Source organism: Apteryx mantelli, chromosome 14 (assembly GCF_036417845.1).
Source record: "Apteryx mantelli isolate bAptMan1 chromosome 14, bAptMan1.hap1, whole genome shotgun sequence".
Lineage (NCBI taxonomy): Eukaryota > Metazoa > Chordata > Aves > Apterygiformes > Apterygidae > Apteryx > Apteryx mantelli.
The window spans coordinates 5,703,502-5,711,273 of NC_089991.1; the positions used below are offsets into that span (position 1 = coordinate 5,703,502).

Below are 7,772 nucleotides of genomic sequence, written 5' to 3' on the forward strand. Positions count from 1 at the left end.
CTAGAGTCTGCTGGGAAAGCTGCACCACAAATCTCATTTTGCCATCATAAAAGCATTCATTTATCTTGCCAGCTAAAAAAGTAGTCACACCCACATATGAAATGCCACTAAAGAAAAAACAGAATGCATGGGTAACTTTCATACATATCCTTCAGATATTGAAAGTTTAGCCTTAAATTTGGTTCAGCTTTTACATTACTGGCCAACCTACAAATGAATGGGTGTCACTTAAAGCCCTCAGGGCTCCACCACCTTTCCTGAAAATAAAGGAATGAAGAGACAGGAGGTAAAAATAATTTAAAGAACAACTGAAAAAAAGGCTGCAAAAGGAAACCATGCTATAGGAATGAAAACATTAATTCTGCACTTAGAATTTCTGTACCAGGTCTCAACTATTTAAAGAACTCTTATAATTTACTTTCTTTACCTGGCAAGTACTCCACATTGTCTGTGGAGCCAATAACGAAGCCAACAATGCCCGCAGTTCTGTCTTATTTTTAATATACTGTCTTATAGCTAAGCATTATTTTGTGGGATTAGCAGACATCACCTGTGATTTTTATGCAACATATGAAAAGTAAAATCTACACCTAAGATTTTAGGGAGAAAAGAAAAAATGTTGTAGGACAAAAATTGCCTGCCGCCACTTCTCAGCAAAAACACCTCAAATTTAGACTTCGGCTTTACGAGACTAACTTCTTCAGTCCACAATGTTGTCATTCTGTACCCATCCACCCCCACCCCCTGCACAGAGAGATGTAACGGAACACGTCCTCCTATACAAGTATCAGGCCAACACTCACGTACAACTAAACTTCCCCCAAAACATTTAACCACCTCGAAAATTAGTGTTTAATTTTTTTTGCTCTATATTTGACAAATAAAAAGAATATATTATGCGACCTACTTATAATCAGATAATTTCTGTGTTGTCCCTGGTGATGCATACAATACAGTTAATGTACTTTTAAATCCAAAGAAAGCACTGAATTTTTTTTAATCTAAATTTGAACTGTTTGTAGTTATAGCAGATTTTAAGAATTTCAAAATTATAGCCTAAAACTTATGTCACAGATGCCAACTTAGAATCATGGAAGCTTTCCTCATGTAATGACATCATCCAGAGCAGCAGTAGCTGCCAGCTGTCAGCACGAGCAAGAAGCATTTGCCTGCCTGGGAAACATTTGTGTACTGGTCGGCTGTAGGACCCAGCCCCATTTGGTAACCTCTGCACCACGTACTATTTCATTTAAGTTAAAAAGGCAATAAGCACTCTTCTCCTCAGTATCAAGTTTTATCAAGGTAAAAGGAGACTTTTCCCCCACCCTGTAACATAGGTCATGATCATAACTCATGTTTACTGATGACTTTATGCCATATACAAAGGTACACTCATATTACTGTTAGCATTTGCAATGGATGAAATGCTTTCAGACAGAAGAGCTTTTGCCCATGTAATTTTCAGCTTTTGTTCAGCTAACAAATAGAAAAAAGAACATTTTGCTCATTTGAATTAATCCATTCAAAACTGAAAGTATGGCCAGGTTGGGGCAGGGGAAACAGCTTGGAAAATGAGCTTTAAGCAAACGAACAGCAGCAAAAACTCAGGACATAAAAGTACAAGTGATACTTCTCACAAAAGCATAACTTTTATCAAAAATAAAGATACACAGAATATCCTTCGCAAGAATAGAAAGGATATTTAATTTTAAAGATATATTTGTACCCATTAATATATTTAAGTAGTCATAACAAAAATAATCTATTTACATAAGTTAAAAAAAAAAAAAAAGCAAAAGCAAGACTAGCTTAGAGTAGATTACCTAAAAGCAGTATTTCCTCTTTCTGACTGTCAGTGAAATGAACTACTGAAAGCCATTTTAGTCAAAAGGCTGGACTGGCAAATCAGACAATTGGGCTCAATTATTACTTTAAATTTAAAAAGCTAGGCTTCTTAAGAGTACATTCTCCATCCCCTTAAAGGCATAATATTTTAAAACACATATAACTACAGAATTCAACTTGCAATGTTTAAGGAAACCATTTTAGAATAAATGTCTTTTCAAGCACATGTGATTTTCCTTCTCCCCTCATTTCTTAGTAAGGTTATTGTATCTTCACTGACAGCTTTGCTTTCCAGTTAAATAGGAATTGAAAGGAAACAAGATTGTTGCAGTTTTGCACACAACCCAAAAAGCATTCAACAAAAGTATTCAGCCCCAGCTCTTTTATTAATAAGCTCGCTACTTGCATGTATACACCTTCACGAGTGTACTCACACACCAGACCTCAACTGAATTAGCTGAAATGCTGTATTATCTGCCACTAAAACTTCTATTTTGCACCTAGATAGCCTCAGAAAATACTCAACCTGCTAATACTGACAAAACAAATGTAAGCACAAAAACCACAGCATCAGATTTAGAAGATTTGGAAAGCATGTTTTTCCCCCACCTCTGGAAATACAGTAGCAACCCTTGCAACTTACAGATTAGAACTATTCAAATTAAGCATTTATGTGCTCACCATGGAAGAAAGGCAACCGAACAATTCCTGAAAGCTCTTCTGAGAAATACTTTAGTAAAACGGATGGACTTTTTCGGTTTTTATACTTAAAACTTCCAAGCTAGAAAATGATAGTATTTATTAGAATTTTTCTCCTCCAATTAAAATTCAATCTACAGTTTCAGCACACTGAACCTGATTACATTTTCTCTGAAAAAAGCCCATCATCAAATACAGATCTTCACCAGAAGTGTATCTAATGTCTGCCACGCAGGCACTAGACTAAACACAAAATTCAGGAAAAAAATATGAAATTTAAAATTTGAAGAAATGAATCATTTATCAACTGTACTGTAGTGATTTTAGTAAAGCCTGAAACACAGTAACTGATTTAAATACTGCTCCCCAAAATTTACAATTTTTAAAACAGCAAGCTGAGAGATCACTGAAATCTGTTAGCTGATTTTCAAGCCTTTTGATACACAAAGATAACATTTTATATTCACTTACTAGATAAAATCCAAAGGCTTTAGCAGCATTATTGTAATTCAGGATTCTATAATGATATTTTAGCAAAATGAATTAATAAAAACCATCAGAGATACCAGAAAAAAGTAGATGTTTGCTGGCTGCTTCACACCCACCACTGAATGCTGCCAGATCTGCTCTCTCAGCTGCTGCTGCCAGTGCACATGTGCAGAATTATAAAGAAACTTCCTGCTAGCACAATCCCATCACATTCTTAACGGCAGTAGTTAATAAATAAAAAGGCTTCTGTATCTTGTGTAACAGCTAATTATATTCATCCTACTTGCCTCCCCCCAAAGTAAAGCCGTATTCAGCCAACCACATATACACTTGCCAATACATCAGATAAAATATAACTTAAGTGCAACAGCACTATAAAAGTACAGTAAGGTAACTCACAGGAAGAAATTATCAGTAAAACTATGCAACTTCAGAGGTTCATATTATAAAACCAAAGCAGCTTAACAATTGTTACTGCTGTTAAAACGGACTTCAGAACAGAAGTCATGCTACCTCAGAGACACCAAAAAAGCAAACTATAAATATATAATGCACTTAATTTATTATACATAAGTTATCCTATTACATACATTTATCATCAGCCTGTTGCTCCCCCTCCCTGACAGGTGAACAGAAATACACATTGGAACTCAGTGCACTACAAAATGCGGTACATAACCCACTCACTATAGAAAGGCTGCCTCCGTCATAATGCTGACCACGTGTCATCAAAATAAAGGACAGTCTTAGCATCTTCACCGGAGGACTAAGACATTTTAATGCAGAGTTCAATTCTGTGGCAATGACTATTGAATTTGAGAAAAAGAAGAAAAAAAAAAAGAAAAAAGAAAGAAGCGACTGCTAAAGAAATCTCCTGGTAAGATTAGAACAATGACAAGAAAACAAGAGATTTAATGAAATGTGAAGTTCAGCAATGAAGAAAAAAGGCTTTCTAACGTGCACACTCAAAAACACAGAGGGTAAAGGAAGAAGGAACCACATCCGTAAGATCCCAACTTTCATCTCTTTTATTTTGTCCAAGAATTATCATTTTACACAACCGAGCACAAATTTTTAATCCTTAATACACTGCAGGGAACACTGAACAGAAGAAATGTATTAACAGAGCAGCCAGCAAGACTGAAACCTGGACAATCAATATAGGGCTCCCTCCAGACACTCTGTTCTGATGGAGCAGCTACCCAAAATTCCTTACAAATGTCCAGACAAGTGACTAAAATAAGCCATTTAAATCTCCCAGTATAAAAAAACCAACACAATCCATATATCCTTTTTGTGTGCGTGTGAATTGAACCACAGTCTTTGTTACAGATTGTTTGAACACAGACATAATGCAGCGTCTTCATTTTAACCTCCAATTTGTCATACTTTTCTTTTTTAAGACAAACATACTGGATATAAGATTTCATACATTCATAGGTGAGAGACTGGAAGAATATAATGAGTCACTATCACAGCAGAACTTATTCATTTCAGTATAGTCAGAATAAATTCCTAGATCCAACTGCAAAATACTATACATTTCTAGCATTGAATGAGTTGACCTGTATGTTGCAAATGCAGAATTTCGGCATAGTAATCACCTTCTAAACTATGTTTTCTAAGGCTTCAAAGTAAATCAGCTCTACAAAGAAAATGCACAGGTAGAAGATTTGGTAGTAAGTACATTATCATTTAGATTGTAAGAGTATACAGATTTCATCTGAATTGACTGAACTTTCCCTAGTCCCATCAGATGGCTAGGAACCAAAGACAAAACTACAAAACCAAATTTGGATTTACTAAGACCTTGAGACAGCTAGTCATTATTTTGAAATAAAGTAGTTATTTACAGGTAAGATTTGTAACTTACTGCAAAATAATACAATCAGTGAGAAACTCAAAAATGAACTTCCTAATTTCAGATGACTTTCCAGGGAACAATTCAGATATATTCTCTGCCTGAATATAACTCTGACATGAGATGTACAGTCTCTCTGCTGAACAACTGATGTATCAGTCACTTTAAAAACAGCATTACAAGTCAAAATTCTCACTCTTCCAGATTCCACCCAAAAGGATTTAAGATTTCCCTCTGTTCTGTAAGTCTTTTTCAGATGTGTTGGATAAAATCTAATTTTTTTCAGGTCTTAAGTGACAGTCCTCAGATTTCAAAGGATTAGCAAATATAAAACTGTGTAAGGTGAGAAAAATAGTTTAAGGTTTACCATCTTTCATCCTTATAGATTCAAATACTTAATTGTCTTGCAAGAAGTCAGCTCACTCTCATTTTAATGGCTACTAATTTTTTTTATTTTGTGTGCTAAACTGGCGGCAAAAATAATTTGGTGTTATGCACAAAATGTAAGGACAATTTAAAGGCATTCTCTTACAAACATCACTTCCTCTTCCTTAAAGCTGCACCATCTTTTGAAAAAAAATTCACTCAAAGTTGGCAGGTTTTACTCACTTTCTAACAAGCCCTAGAAGAAGGCATCACTGCTAAGTTATAAACATTTGACCAGAGATCAAAAGATTGAATTATTTGAAATGGAGGGGAAAAAAAGGGGGGGGAAAAAAAGGCCACACCCACATGGAAGGTAGGGCTGTCACAAAACTGACTCATGTATGTTCCAAATGCAAGGCACCTTCAGCCTCACCTGCTTTTGCAAACACGTTGCTATGTACATTAAAAATAAAAGCTTTACTGCTGGCACAGCTCTCATTACAAACCATACATGACAAATATTAAATGAAGTCATTTAAGGAGCTGTTAGAAGAGCCTCCAATATTACAAGCAGTGAGTAGAGCAGAAGAGTCCATATCAAGTAAGACTCAGCAGACCAAAACTGTAATTTGCCAAACTCAGATGTTTTGGCATGTTGCCTGTGCCAGAACTTGAAAGAATTATAAATTATCACATGAGGTCCTGTTTCGACAGCTTCTTTTAAAGTAACTATGAAACACTGCTTGATTGCTCTTACTGGAGATGTTGCTGTATTATTTTAGGAAGGAGCTTTCAAAACATTAATAGAAATATTTGATTTGTTATTACAATTTTGTGAAAACAAGAAAAGGACCTTTACTGTGCTAGACAACATACAAAATACAGGGGAAAAACAGATAAAGACATTCTAAATATCTTCAAATATCATGCAACAACAAAAAGCACACAAAGCAGCTTACTAGTAATGAGCAGTAAAAAAATAAATAAAGGGGCTAATGAGACAGCAGAATTTGTTGTAATATAAGCCAGCAAACTTGACTTTTTTTTTTTTTTAATGCTGGCAGATTACATTGCACAGAAGACAGACAAGCTGCAATGGCAAATTTCTAAACTAAATACTAACTCAGTTCAACAATTTATTCTAAATCCACTTACTAGCTATCCCATTCCTGACAACACTCAGGAACACAAGCCAAAAAAAAGGGTAATTTTGTTACATTCAGTTTCACTTCTTTTACACAGGCAAGGCCAGAAAGGAGCGTTTAAGCTGCATTTACTTTTTCATCCTTTACCTTTTCTCCCCCCTGAGTCTGACAGCAATAACAATTTTTTAAAAAAAGTAAAAAGGCAACCAGACTAAGGAAATCAAGAGCAAGCCAGTTCTGTGCGAGAAGTTTAAATCTAGCGCTTGATTTTTGGTGGGGTTTTTTTTGCTTGTTTGTTTTTAAACCTGGAAGAATTAGTCTATCACAGGAGTATCTCATATTAAAGCAGCTTTTTAGTAGCAAGAAGCATTTACACATAAATGTTTAAATCCCTAAGGAGCTCCCAAGAACAATAGGAGCCCACACTGGCGGATTCCTCGGAAGATACATTTGGTCTCAAGCTGGAGCCTTAAGCCTCCAAACTAAAAATCGCGGGGCTAGCAATGCCTTTGTGTTCACAGCGGATTTAGGGACCACCCTTCCCGAACTTCTGCTACCAACTTCGTCGGCACGCAGCTGCGAGGCCAACACCGCCTGCGCGCTGCGGCCCGCGGCAGAAGGGCCGAGGCCGAGCCCCCGCGGGAGGGCAGGGAAGAGCCTCGGGAAGCCGCTCGGGCGACAGAGCCAGGAGAGCCCCGCCGGCTGTCAGCGCCCGCTCGCAGGCTCCCCCACGCAGAGGTGCAGGCTGGGAAGCAAAGGCGCCACTTGACAGCTCCCTCCAGCAGCCTCTAGCAACTTCTGCGCCGCGCAACAGTTTAACCGCCGCCGCCGCCGTGACGAGGCGGCTCCCGCGCCCCTTCGCCGCGCGGCTCCCGGAAGGTTCCTGAAGCCGCCGCGCAGGCCGGGGGGTGCCGGGCCGCCGCCGAGGGGCCCCGGCCGCGCCCCCGCCCCGCGGCCGCGCATGCGCCCCGCCGGCCCCTCACCGTTGCCGGGTGACTCGCCCTCCCCGCCGTCCTCAGCACCGGCAGCAGGTTCCTCCGCCTCTTCCTACCCCGGGGGGCCGGTGCGGGCCTCTCCTCGCCTCCGCGCTCCTCTCGCAGCCCTCCTGCCGCGGCCGCCGCCTCCCGCGCCGTCTCCCGCGGCCGCCGCGCTGCCGAGCCGGGCGCCGTCCGTCCCCAGAGCCGCTGCGTCGCTCGAGCGCGCCTCCGCGAGCCGGGGGGTCCCCAACGGTAGCGGCGGCAACGGGCGGAAGTGACGCGCTGACTGACAGGTGCAGCGCGCGCCCCCCCCTCCCTCGGGGTCACGTGATGCGGGGAGGAGGGGGAGGGGTCGCCGGTGGCGCCGCGGCGGCGCTGAGGGAAGGCGGG

General features: G+C 40.1%; 1 protein-coding gene across 3 annotated transcripts in view; it reads right to left on the reverse strand.

The window, feature by feature from the left end:
• FAM13B (family with sequence similarity 13 member B) overlaps positions 1–7,556 on the reverse strand; it is a 49,284-nt gene extending 41,728 nt beyond the window's left edge. For 2 of the 3 annotated variants that reach the window (XM_067304562.1, XM_067304560.1), the window contains exon 1: positions 7,389–7,556. The gene's annotated coding sequence lies outside the window, so the exon portion shown is untranslated. The remainder of the gene's footprint in view (positions 1–7,388) is intronic. The other variant, XM_067304563.1, reaches the window with a different exon arrangement.
• Between the last annotated feature and the right edge of the window lie 216 nt (positions 7,557–7,772).